The sequence below is a fragment of the Solea senegalensis genome, linkage group LG1 (genome assembly GCF_019176455.1).
Source record: "Solea senegalensis isolate Sse05_10M linkage group LG1, IFAPA_SoseM_1, whole genome shotgun sequence".
NCBI classification, from domain to species: domain Eukaryota; kingdom Metazoa; phylum Chordata; class Actinopteri; order Pleuronectiformes; family Soleidae; genus Solea; species Solea senegalensis.
This window is the reverse complement of record NC_058021.1, coordinates 42,780,435-42,795,065: the sequence shown is the minus strand read 5'-3', so window position 1 is coordinate 42,795,065 and position 14,631 is coordinate 42,780,435.

Here is a 14,631-nt window from a genome sequence, read left to right as displayed (position 1 = left end):
TCATAATTATGAGATGCCAAGTCCTAATAATGAGCTACTAAGTTATAATACTGAGATACTAACTCTTAATTATGAGATGTTAAGTCTTAATAATGAGATGCTAAGTCACAATGAGGTACTATATCATAATTATGAGATGCTAAGTCCTAAGAATGAGCTACTAAGTCATAATTATGAGATGCTAAGTCATAATAATGAGCTACTAAGTTATAATACTGAGATACTAACTCTTATTTATGAGATGTTAAGTCTTAATAATGAGATGCTAAGTCATAATGAGGTACTATATCATAATTATGAGATGCTAAGTCATAATAATGAGCTACTAAGTCATAATACTGAGATACTATATCATAATTATGAGATACTAAGTCATAGTAATGAGATACAATATCATAAAATGATATGCTAAGTCATAATTAGGAGATACTAAGTCATAATGGGATAGTATTTCATAATTATGGATGCTAAGCCTTAAGTAATGATATTTAAAAAAATATATAAAATAAAAAAATAAAATCCACTCATACACATCTACTGTGAAGGAAAGCGGCACTATTTAGGGTTTGAGCACAAGGTGCATAGAACTCTATTGAAACTGTAAGAGTTATTGGAAAAATATAGAAACAGTGATCAACATTTTTCAAAATTTTCTGGTCCAAGGAATCGAAAAAAATATTTGGACTGGTGAATTGATAAGAAATTAAAAAATAAGAAGAAGAAAATTAAAATCAGCCCCCTTCTCCACAAAAGCATCATCACACTACCAAAATGTCAATCATCTCTTTTTCCTGTCAAATTCATGATGCGCTGGATGCTGAAACTTCTCTCCATCTTGGGTCACGAGTGTTTGCAGCTTGCAACAAGCCACTGACTTCTTTGTCCACCGCGCTGTTGTCCCAAGTCTGATCATTACTTTGGGAAACATCTTGTACATCTGTGCCTCACACTTTGGTGTTTTATTTAACTACTGAATATTTTCCTGCACTAATGTGTGGAGCGTTATCTGGCTGTGATTCCTCACATCACCTACCATGTGTGGCTGCTCATAGTGCTGCTGGTGTTAATGGTACTGCAACACTGTTCAAATAACTATTTGAATAGCACTTTTCAAAACAGCTCTATAAAGTGCTTTCTATAGTAGAAAAATAAAACCTTTAAGCGTAAAATGGTAAAGACCGAATTAAAAGATAACATGAAAAGCCATATGAAATATAATAGTAAAAATACATCTGTAGTTAAAAGAAGGCATTTTAAAGCAAAGTAGTCTAATGTTCAGAGGCATATTTTTATGCATTAGCCATGTTTAGTGTTAGTAGCTAGCAGTAAGGAAGTTGTGAGATGGGGCAAGTAGCAGCATCACCATCCACTGTAGCATTCCCTGCTTTAGAGTCCAGTTTATTATATTCCATTTAAAACCTTGTACAAATCCATATAGGGTTTGAGTTTTCTGGTTAAGATCAACCAAACACTTGGAGCAGTGTCAAAAGGTGCCAAGTCTACAGTAACAGATCAGTGCAATTCTTTTTAATAGAATTCCACATCTTTAAGTTCAAAGCACTAATTTGTCAAAATAACACTCATCACAGAAAAAATACAAGTCAACCATAAAGTTAAGAACAAAAGTTTTACTTGATATAAAGAAGGCAATAAATACAAGTTTTCAATGTCTAACATTACAGGCTGAAAGTAGCAGTGTCTGTACACCATCACCATCTACATGTGATGTGACTCACACTACAAACCTGTCCATTCCAATCCTTTGTTTCAGAGGAAGATACATGCATATCATGACAGGCCGAGTCACAAAATCAGATGGATCCTTGTCTGATTTTGGAAACTGCACAGTCATGGTATGCCACTCAGTCAGGACCCGTGGCCAGATTTCCTCACACACACAGAGAAGAAGGGGAAGGACGAAATGCCTTACCATGTTACGAGTCGACTCAATTTACCTTGTTCTCTGTTGTGTGAAGAAGACCCAGCTCATAAAATCTTGACTGATTTAAAAATTGAGCAATTAAATAACTCAATGCTGTTGGGTCATGCATATTTTAGTGTGGTGATGCATCACATGTGCAGTGTTTTGTCATGTGTGGTTGTGGGTCAGTGGGGACAGGGTGGGGTTAAACGTCCATTTAAAAAATAAAAAACAATCTCAGTGACCATGTCCTGTTGGGCAGAGTGACGTAGCAGCCATTGAGGCATGTGTACAGTTTGGCAAGGTCCACCATCTAACAAAAAATAAAAGAAAATAAGAGTCAGTACACTTTAGTATTAAGTAAATATGGATTAAACATTGAGTACCATCTGAAAGAACGTACCTGAAGACATCCCGTGGAAAAGAGGTGGTTCATCTTGGACGAAGTCCTCGTCGAAGAAGGTTCGGTTCATCTCGAGCGAAGTCCTCGTCGTAGAAGGGTCGGTTCATCTCGGGCTAGGTCATCACCGCAGCCATCCAGGACGGGACATCTCTAGGGTTGTGGTGTCCAACATGGAGTCCTCTGATCCAGGAATGTGCTGCAGCCTTCATGTCTTCAAAACAAGGAAGAATTTGATAAGTCACAAGAAAAAAAAAAAAAAGGAGTAAACAAATGACAAATCTTCAGGCAGCTCACCTGGTCAAGTGTGACAGGTCCTCAGGTCCAGTCAGAGCTCACTGATGGATGCCCTCCCTAACCTTTACCTGCCTTTCCTGTCCTACACTGACAGTTAGAAGCAATCTTCACCAGCCATTTGGGATGATGTTAACCCCAATGTCTTGGTTGGCTGCATGAAAAACTGTAAATCTCACAGTTGCCCAGACAAACGTTCCTTCTGATTCCGTAGTCTCGCCACAAAAAGGTCCTCTGCTGAAACCCTCATTTTGCTAAGCATGAAATCAATTCCACTTTCCTGTCCTCAGATCTCAGTTTCTCTCTCTGCATCCTTTCAACAACCATTGCTGTTGTTACATCTGCAAGAGGCAGCAGTTTCACAATTCAGAGCTTCTCGTGTGTTTAGCAAGACGTGGCACCAGAGTATTGACAAAGTAGACACCTGAAAATGCTTGACCCCAATTTAAACAAATGCTTCATCATCTACATGTGATGTGATTTACACTACAAACCTGTCCATTCCAATCCTTTGTTTCAGAGGAAGATACATGCATATCACGACGGGCCGAGTCACAAAATCAGATGGATCCTTGTCTGATTTTGGAAACTGCACAGTCATGGTATGCCACTCAGTCAGGACCCGTGGCCAGATTTCCTCACACACAGAGAAGAAGGGGAAAGACGAAATGCCTTACCATGTTACGAGTCGACTCAATTTACCTTGTTCTCTGTTGTGTGAAGAAGACCCAGCTCATAAAATCTTGACTGATTTAAAAATTGAGCAATTAAATAACTCAAACATCGATGCTGTTGGGTCATGCAGAGAGCTTGTGATCTTTTGCATGGTTTCCCAAACATTTAGAGGTCAGATTACTGACCCCAACAATGTCAAATTCAATGATTGTCTGTCCTAAACTGATGAACCATTTGGGTAAATTAGATCAAGCATTTAAAGGTGTTTACATTGTTAGTAGTCTAATGACACTTCTTACCCAACACATGAAGACGCAGTGAATCAGGATACGGCTACCTTTAGCAGACGCAACAGCAGCAGTGGGTGGTGGAAGTCTGCAGGGAGAAAAACATTGATATGGAGACAAGTTGGAGGAATCATTTAATGCAAAGCTCAACAAGAGTTAAAGCGGAGAGAAACTTTAGGGCAAGTCTACAAAAATCAGAGGAGGAACTTCGCCAACACATCTAAGAGATAGAAGTTTCTCATGCAACCAACCAAGACATTGGGATTAAGCATCTTCCTAAAGACTCTACAAGCTGCCACTTTGGGCAAGCCATTAAGTCCTATCATTTCAACCAGCTGCCAGCTTCACAAATAAGAGGCAAAAGATCACTTGTGTTTACACGTTTACATGATCACCGTTAACCACAAAGCTCCAGACACCAAGTCAATCCAAGAAACAAATCAAATAACCAAAAATAAATTAAAAAGCTGCAGCTGCTCACTCCTGCTACAAGAGGGTACTTACTTGCACAACAGTCTTTAACATGAAGCCAAATTCTGTCTGATTTCTGTCTGAATTTAGCCCACAGAATAAAAGTCATCGTATCGAAAGATAAAAAGTTTGAACATTTGGCGCAACTTTCACTTAAATAATCCGAGTTGTCTCTCTGCCAGGTTTGTGTCCTCCTAAAGAAAAGAAACGCGCTCTAATCCTGAAACTTACAATCTAATTTTTGAAAGAAACTATGCAGGATAGCCCTGCATCCCTAAGACGAGTAACGCAGAGTTTTGCAGGGGAAGATAAAAATCCCCTGCTGGGAGGCCTCCCAACATGACGCGCAAAAAGACTATGAACACAAAAAGGTTCCACTCCTTTAGAGGGAAATAAACTTGGCAGAGTGAGACAAGTCAGTATTGAATTTGATTTCAGTTAGCGACTACAAAGGCTGATGGCAGTGCGTTAAGTTTAAGACTTAAATGGATAACAAAAGTGTGCCAACAAATGCCAGATTTAAAGTATAGCATAACATTATCCATGGGCTGAATAACACCTGCAATCTAATGTGACTGCACTTGCATGTAAATCAAACGTTTAGCTTCATAATCAAATCAGGAACCAGTTATCTTATCAAAGCAATTACCAGTTGAGAATAAAGGAAGACCTGGTCTAGCTCATCATAATCAGTTACTACATTTTTACAGACTTTGAAAGAACAACAGTCCAAGTTGCAACTATGATAACTGAGATTCAAGACCAAAATTCCATTTTTAAATTAAAGCCATTTCAAAATAAAGGTACCAGAATTTCCTGCAGAAATCACACACCTCAAACTAATCAACTTTAAAATCATCCATTTAAGCTGAGACTAAAAAACTGACTAAATCCGACACACAGGACAGACAGACACAGAGAGAGACAGAAAGACAGAGACACACCAAGACAGACGGACAAGACACAGACCAGACACGAGACCGATAGAGACCAGACAGACTGACAGCAAGAGAGAGACGGAAAGACAAAGGACAGGCGGATAAGACACAGACACACAGGAGAGAGAGAGAGACAGACACACGGGAGGGAGGGGGAGAGAGAGAGAGAGAGAGAGAGACACACAGGAGAGAGAGGGAGAGAGAGAAGGAGAGCGAGAGAGAGACACATGCCATGATGGCAGTCTTGGCATGTGTCAGTGTGTAAATAAAGGCCTTTGCACTCAGTAACGCAAAAAGAAAAATTTGATTATTGTAATGCCATTGTGTCAGACATTGTAAATGTTTAGATGCAAATTAACTTTAAAAATTGAGTGGACACGATTTACCCACAAAGATCATGTGGCAAAGGCCTTTAATACTTACCTGAAAGGTAAGTATTTTACCTGTTTCTGAAAGCAATTGAATTTGTTTGTCGTCTAATTGGTGCATCTTGTCAGTCTTGCATGATAAATGTTGTTCCTCTTCCTGGTGCAGTAAAGTCAATTGCAGTGTTAGTCTTGGTCCAAAGGTCAGATTAACGTCAGTCCAAGTCAGCGCACACACGCACAAACACACACACACACACACACACACACACACACACACACACACACACGCACAAACACACACACCCCCCCGGCACGGCGGCCAAGCAAGAAAGAAAAACTGCACTTAACATTTGAAATTTTATTGTAACTAAAACGCAATCTAATTAAGATGGACATGCAGGGATGTCGGTGCTCCTCTTGATTGATGCTAGAAGAAAAGTACAGGTTAGTTCACTTACTGTGCATGGACGCGGAGGGCACCCATGTTGGCCTATGTAAAGTGACTATACGCGCAAGGCCAGACGTACAAGAACACAAGTATGTCACGAAGGCACGGGCACAGTTAGCGATCATGGCCTACTTGCATTAAAGGACGTAATGGCCATACAAAGGCTAAGGCACGGCTGCCATCCAAAGCCAGGGACTATATTTGTAGATCACCAGGATCTACTTTAACGCTCTAGGGCTAACGGTAGATTAATGGCCACGTTGGAAAAGAGAGAGAAAAAAAAAAAAGGCACAGCGGCCAAGAAGTCTAAACCTTGTGACAGAGCGTACAAGGCACAACATTAACTTTATTCCTACCATCTGGCTTTGACTGTACACCAACATCCATTTAAACCTCATTTAAGATCTGGTCCTCCAACATCACTATATTTTAGTTCAAGTTGATTTCTTCCTTTTAGAAGTGAGGAAAGGCACGAGGAGGGCCAGGACAGATCGACACGGCGGCCGGAAGAGCGATGGCCCGCGGCCTGTGTGTCACTTACTGACTTAAGAAAGAGTTGGAAAGAAAAAGAGGTTAATGGGCAAGAAAACGCCTCCATAGAGAGGCGTGTTCTTACCTTTGCATGTAAACTCAGTAGTTAGCTGTGAGCAGCCAGACTAGCAAGTCAGTTGCCGACACCTAAGTACCTTCACTTTCAAAAAACACAACACACAAGTTTTCTTTTGTTTATTCCCCTACTCTGCAAACCCTAGCACACATGGAGGCCAAGAAGGTAGCCCCTCCCCCAGAGAAGACATAAAAAAATATGGACTCACCCTTTGTAGACGGACCTAAAAAGGAAATGTTAGTGCATTATAACTTATCAAGCATCTAAGACCTTCAAGACACCAGATCTACTTTAATGTCAACTGCTGAACATAATCATATTCTCACACCATCTTAACTATTCAATCACGGCATCTCAGTCACACACACAACCCATTCATTTAGAGAGAGAATTTCAAACACTCACTCTTTCAAATCACTCGCTCAGCAGTTGCACAAAAATATAACCAACAAGGACCAGATTTCAGACCATCCAACAAAGTGGACAGGAACATACAAAACCAACCTGTGGCAAATGCTCCATGTACAACCCTCAGCTATCCGACAGATGGAAAGCAGGAGAATGAAAAGAACGTGGCCATGTTGGACAATGCAGAGAGATGTAGGCACAGCGGCCAAGAAAGAGTGGGGACACAGCGGCCACCCAGGATTAAATCATCACACCTACTCTTTGACAGTCTTCATGAAGATCAATCTGGGGGGAAACAAACAAACAAACAAACAAATGTTCAGTCTCCAGCCTTGAAAATGTTCAAGTTCATACTGTTACAGGTTTAAAATAACTAGGTAAGATGTTCTAGAATGTGTTTGTATGAGGTACAGACATGGTTCACCCAGCCTGAGATATAAACACTCACTTTCAGTGAGATTACATTAGACATTAGAGCTGAAACAACGCTAGAGTACAACGCCGCTACACCAGCATAAATTCTATTCTAACAGTGAAACAAAGAAATAAACATAATCACAAATGATGTAGAATAAAGTTGATTAAGATTTAAGGAATGCCTTTTAAGTTCAAGTATAGAAATGTCAGTACCTCATACAGCCACACTCTTTAAAAACACAAAAAACTTATTATATATGTGTGATTAAATTAATATGATATATTGCCATCAGTTAAATACATTATGAAAATTAGCCATAACATTTTCAATGACGTAAATTATCTCTAAAAAGGTGTCACTCACCTTTTTTTGACAGCCTCAGGCTTTTGTATATGGCGGGTCCGACCAGGTCTCTGTGAGCAGGAAGCAGGTTGTTCCTTTAAAAAGAAAAAAAAAATATTATAAAATATAGAATTATATAAGACATGTATAACCCTGAATCTGTTTTTAAACATTTAACATGAAAAACAATAGCATTAACAATAGTAATGACCATGAGTGGAACAGTGAGTTAAAATAGCACAGCAGCCATTTTCACTTGTTTTAGTCTTGTTTTGTCTATTTTGATTTATTTATCTAAAGATTATTATATATTTATTTCCATCAATTTATTTTTTTATAATTCAGCCCTTCTTTCCCTTCAAGAGAGAAGAAAATAATACCTATGTTCAGTGTTACATATCCATATAATTGTATAAAAGTGACAATGAATATTGTTGAAATGTTTTGAATTGTTCTTTCTATATTTGATCTGACAGTCAGTTGTTGATAAATGCAGACTACTAGACTACTTCAGTTTATGTCCCACTACTAAATAATAACGCAAGTTAGACATTATGATGTTCCAGACCTTTGCTTCAGGAAATGTTCTCGAAGTGGACCTAATAGAACTTTAGTTGAATATCCCTGTGATAATGGATTGGGTTAAGTGTTTTTATTTTGTAAATTGTGAATATTTCCTCATCTCTTTGCTCTATTTGGTCCATGCACATTTTGACCATCCATTTTTTCCTTTAAACCAGTTAACAACAAAGCGGAAATACAATAGTTTTTCGTTTTGAACCATAAACGAAAATAACACCGTTTTTGTTGTCAAAATCAAAAAACAAGAAATGAGAAAACCAAATTCAATTAGACAGCCTGATTTTGTTTTTTTTACTATTTATTTATTAATTTTTTCCTTCTGAGGAACGAAGTCAAGGACAGGAAGTCAGGTGCCCCACCAGTAAAAGCAAACACTTCAAAATAAAAGCCAAGAGAGTAGAGAAACAAATAGTGTATTAGACACACAGATTGACAGATGATTAGTGATGTTTACCCTTGCTACCAGTAGGTGGCAGTATGAGAGTATTCAACTGTATGCCTGGTTTGCTCATAGGCCTGTAACTGTCCAGATTATTGATAGAGATGTATTGAATGATATTTGTTTCATTTGGTATTTGTTGGTTTATTTACAACATCTCTAGTCCTGTATACAGCATGTATTTTATCTGTATGTTTTTATCATTCTATCAGAGCCACCCATACCTCTATGAAGGGAAGACAATGTGTTGATGTGTAGCAATAAATTAACTATTTGGACTATTGAAAAAATAAAGAGGCATTTGGTGTCTTAACAAACACCCTTCAGTAAACCTGGCTTCACTTACCACATAGTTTTTCATCACTGTATCATCATCATCATCATTCACCTTCAGCTCAGATTTAAACCTGCATGTCCTAACGCTGCTATCATCTTCTAAGCATCACAAAATGACTATGTGTTATTTATTTTGATTTACTGACCATTTCAGACCTGTAGATATTTTTGTTCAGATACAGTGAGACACCTGCTGGTCAGATTTAGTCATTTTATAATTGTCTATTTATGCTGTCCATAAAGTGAAGGGAGCAAAATATGCATAGTCGTACCAATTTTGGATATAGATATGATGTTTAAAGATATATTAGGCAGCTGTCAAGATGAAATAAGAAATAGACAAAAAAATAAAAAATAGGGAACATACTCAGCTAGGTTATAAGCACATTTTGATAAAAACTACAAGTCTCGAACCCCGACCCATAAGTTAATTAGACTTGTACTAGTTATTAATTAGACTTGACATCACCAGATAGTTTCAGCATTTAAAGTCTGTTTTATATTATTTAAGGGCTTTGGAAAATGGCTTTCCCTTTGCCTTCCAAGTCAGTGTTCTGCAGCCATAGGTTAATTAGTGCTAGTCTATGATTATGTTGACATTATGAAGTTTATCCATGCCACTGAAACTATACTTATTGTATAACATCATTTCTTGTTTGGTCTTATATACACTGGAGAGTAAAGGGAGAACATAAATAGACATCAATTGAAAAATGACTAAATCTGACCAGCAGGTGTCTCACTGTATCTGAACATAATTATCTACAGGTCTGAAATGGTCAGTAAATCAAAATAAATAACACATAGTCATTTTGTGATGCTTAAAAGATGATAGCAGTGTTAGGACATGCAGGTTTAAATCTGAGCTGAAGGTGAAGGATGATGATGATGATACAGTGATGAAAAACTATGTGGTAAGTGAAGCCAGGTCTACTGAAGGGTGTTTGTTAAGACACCAAATGCCTCTTTATTTTTTTCAATAGTCCAAATAGTTAATTTATTGCTACACATCAACACATTCTCTTCCCTCCATAGAGGTATGGGTGGCTCTGATAGAATGATAAAAACATACAGATAAAATACATGCTGTATACAGGACTAGAGATGTTGTAAATAAACCAACAAATACTAGATGAAACACATATCAATACATCTCTATCAATGGACAATTACAGGCATATGAGCAAACCAGGCATACAGTTAAATACACTCATACTGCCACCTACTGGTAGCGAGGGTAAACATCACTAATCATCTGTCTGTCTAATCGGCTATTATTTGTTTCTCTACTCTCCTCTTGGCTTTTATTTTGAAGTGTTTGCTTTTACTTTTGGGTCATCTGACTTCCTGTCCTTTACTTCGTTCCTCAGAAGGAAAAAAGGCAAAATAGTCAAAAAAAAAACACAAAATCGGGCCATTTATTTGGATTTGGTTTTCTCATTTCTTGATTTTGACAACACTTCGTTTATGGTTCAAAACGAAAAAACAATGGTATTTCCGCTTTGTCGTTAATTGGTTTAAACGAAAAAACGGACGGTCAAAGCGTACACGGACGCTATTTAAGCAACCATTGAAAGCAAATAATTTAAGAATATAACTGAATTTAGAAACGGTGAACATTTAACATTTTATGGACCAAACATGAAAATAAATCACAGGTTAATGAAAATTAATTAATTAGTTGCAGTTAAACCAATGATTTAACTGCTGTAACCAGACAAAACGGCTGATCCATGATGGTGCATACAGTTCAATGATGTAATTCATTTATATCCTGAATTCATAGTTATTTACATTCATATATTTACATGTTTAAATTTCATATTAATGTTTGGTTTCATGATATTGAGTGACGCATGATTTATGTGATTATTCTTATGTACATTATTTACAACCCTGGTCTCGCTTTATTGTGGAGACCTAGTTTGGTTACTTACTTCCGGTTACTCAGTTCCGGTTCTTCCTGACGTAAATTGACAAGATGCTCGAACTATTAGCCGACTTCACGGTCTCTTCTAATTACTTATTTTCTACGTTTATAAGGTTTACGTTCTTCGCAAATACATTTAGGACAAGGACCCTGCTATTCATTTGTGGTATAATATTATGTTAGTTTGTATCAAATTGTGTTGCTAGCTACAGGTGTGTAGCCTACGTTTGTCTGGTCTGATTTGACTTTGTTATTTGTGCTAATTGTAATATTGTGTCCAGTTTTCACGGTGCTAATGAAGATGTGGACGCGTCATTAACTCAGTTTGTGGAGGGAAGTTACTCACCATTCTGGACGGGCCACCAATCTGGACCAGGTCGAACACGCCATCCTGGAGCGGTCCTGACCACGCGACCAACTTTTCGGCGTCTGACGTCACGCCGCGTTATTTTTTTTAATGATTTCCTTCTTTTTTGAGGTTTTATGGCGGTTGTTGGTGCATTACCGCCACATGTTCCCTCCTCCCGGAACAGTTTCACTAGTTAAGCAGCGACACTTTTTTCACGTCTTTTTTTCGTTCCACGTCTCGTGCAGCTTCTCTTCAAACTAACATCGCGGGACTGTTGGTTGGAGGGAGGTTAAATAAGAAGAGGAAGAGGAGGAGGAAGCAATCAGCGGTCATCAGCTGATTGAAAAACACCTGCGTGAAGACGACGACGCTGAAGTTAGCCTCTGATTCGCCAGTTTCCGATTAAGGGGAAAGTTAAGGGGAAATTTACCGAACGTCCACTGATTATCTTTTTTAAAAACATTTTAGACGTTTTGGGTATGACATTAACTTTGCTTGACACCCACTATTGTATTTGTGAAACTTTTATTTTGTTTGTGAAAATGCTAAAGTTTCATACCTAGACCTCATTAGACCAGGTCCACATCAAAAACCACTGTACCTACCTAAACTTCTCAAATCTGGACTGGATTGATCTACAGACCCTGAAGATTCATTAAAAACACAGCCTCTGATTTGTGAAACCTTTATTTGTGAAAACGCAATAAAATGCACATTTCACTGTTTTTCAGCATATAGACCATTTTGGACCAGGTCAGGTCCAAGGTAATAATCGTGATAATCGTAATATTGTGCATAATTCTCTGGCAATAATCGTACCAAGAAAATCTATATTTTTGACATCCCTAATTCATTATATCAGTGTATATCATATATCAGTTTAGAATCATAATCAGAATACTTTTATTATCCCGAAGGAAATTGTTAAAAGTCATATATCATTATAGCTCAGTATATATCAGTATTTATCAATGTACATCAGTATATCTGTGAAATGCGCTGAGGCAGATCACCATTTTTAAAAGACTATGAATGAAAACACTTTATATTAAATGCTCTACTGTCACAATAACAGATCTTCCTGTTACCGCGTGACTCCCATCATGCCTTTGGCTCTTCGTGGACCTGTAGAGATGCAGCGTTCACAAGCCCACAGGTGTAATGGAAGTAACGCTCTTATCACATAAATGATTTACTGACTGCTCTGCTATAACGTCTGTGTGTGTGTGTGTGTGACAGTTCACCTTCCTCCATAGAACACACCATTTAGACCACACCTATTAGAACACAGATAAACACGGATGCTGCTCACCGTGTGCTCGTATTTCTGGGTTAACTGAAACTAAGTCCCAGGCCGTCCCTCCCAGAGTATGTCACCAACAGTTTACCTCCTGTTTTTCAAAGAGGACACTTGGCTTCCAATATCCACATTGTGTAGCCAGTTGTCACCTCTGCAGACACACAGTAGACACTTTATAGTCTGAGATGCACACAGTAATAATCCCTGAGGCCTGGGTGTGAAGCAAATCCATTCCATTCTCACTACCTCCTATGTGAGGCCAAGTGTGATGCTGCTGCTGCTGCTGCTGCTGCTGCTGCTGCTGGGCAAAGGGGAGTAGGAGACTGAGTGGACGCCAGGACGCCTGTCGCTCAACCCACGGAAATCAACGTAATGACTTCTACGACATTGTGGGGACAATTGGTGGAACCATGAGGGGAAGTGCTTTGGAGATTACTTTGGCCACATTTCTAAAAGGTCTTTGTCGAGTCAGTGGAGGTAAGTGGAAGGAGTGGCGTTGTGATCGGACAGCTTGATAAAATAACTTGTGAAAGTTAAAAAGTGCTCCAACTGATAAGGCGGCCACATCAAACACCCCCTCCCCCATTGTATTCATATAACCTCCAGGATCCTTCTTGTTTTTCCCACATGAACCATTTTCATGTAAACATGTCAATGCCAGGAGGGCTGTTACAACACTTGTAACATATAAGAACACAAGGGAAATACAATTTACAGAAAGAAAGAAATAACAATAGTCTCGTGGACACTTTTACAGGCGTCTCTTTTATGATATTGGTCAATGGGAAAATTGCTGTCCATCACCAATTTGTGATAAAGGACCTTCAAATATGCTGCTGCTGATGTTGATGCTGAGTCATCAGAGATGAACCAATCAGCATGTATCATGTATAGAGCATCAAGGCTGTGGTGACTCCTGAAGGACGATAAAGACATGGCTACTTCAGGGACAGTGGGAGTGGAGAGGGGGGTTGATAATTCAGTGCTGGGTGTGTAGAGATGATAATGTTGGTTCTGGGATGGAGGGTTGATTAGTAACAGCCTTCTCTCCCCTGATGTCCTGGTGAGCCAGATTTCTCCTTTCTTTTCTAGAAGAGCTTAATCTACAGTCTGCACAGCAGCCAGCGAGGCCTTTATCAGCGGTGTGAGAGCCCGCGTGACAGCTCCAGCCTCGGCTCTCTTCACCGGACACAACTGCCTCAGAAGACACACAAAAAGCACTGTGTCAACTGTGCTGCCCGTGCCAGTACAGAGAGGAACTTACCACCCGACTGCTGTTAGGAGCTACAGTTAGAGGCTGAATAACAATCCATCGCCACACTCAAATAACAGCAAACTGACACAGAAGGATATGTTATTGAAACTACAGTTGTACACTATTTATACTGTACACAGTTACACATGCAAAACTGTGGACGTGAGCGGTGGTTGAAGGTCAGCGCTCTCTCCTCCTCCTCCTCCTCCACCTTCTCCATCAGGTAGATTCCACATAAATGTTCTTGCTTGCACTTTCCAGACTGGAGAACATACTTCATGGCAGTTAAGTAGGTGGACTCAGTTCAGAACAATACAGATGTGAGGGTGGAAGTCACAAAGGAAGCTGTGTGTTGCAGCCTGAGCTCCCAGTGACTCTGCTGGCAGCCACACATAGATCACTATTGTGTCAGTGGACAGTCGACGGGACCCAGCGCTCATCTACACCCCCGTGATGTCACTTGAACTCATCCAGATGTGTACAAACACCGTGCTGTTGTTCAGCCATCGCAGTCGTTATGTTTCATGATTCCACGAACACTTCTGCTTCCGTTAAAGTTCAGCTATCCTCGTCCCAGTGGAGTGTCAATTTATTGGATGTTGGACTCCACGATGCTACGCAGCGCTAGTTTTCCGACTCACCAATTAAATTATGCCAAAAACAACTAAAACAACTTTAGCTGGCAACTAGTTGTTAGCATCCTTTATTTCAGAAATATATGATGCAGGATTTCTACCTTCAAACACTGTCTCCAAGATTATTTTGATGATTCATCAACTTCTAACAGGGTGAATGTGACCTGCTTCGCCTGCATTGACACTACGCAGCGTCTGATTTCGGTTCCATGTGACTTGGAGTTCAGA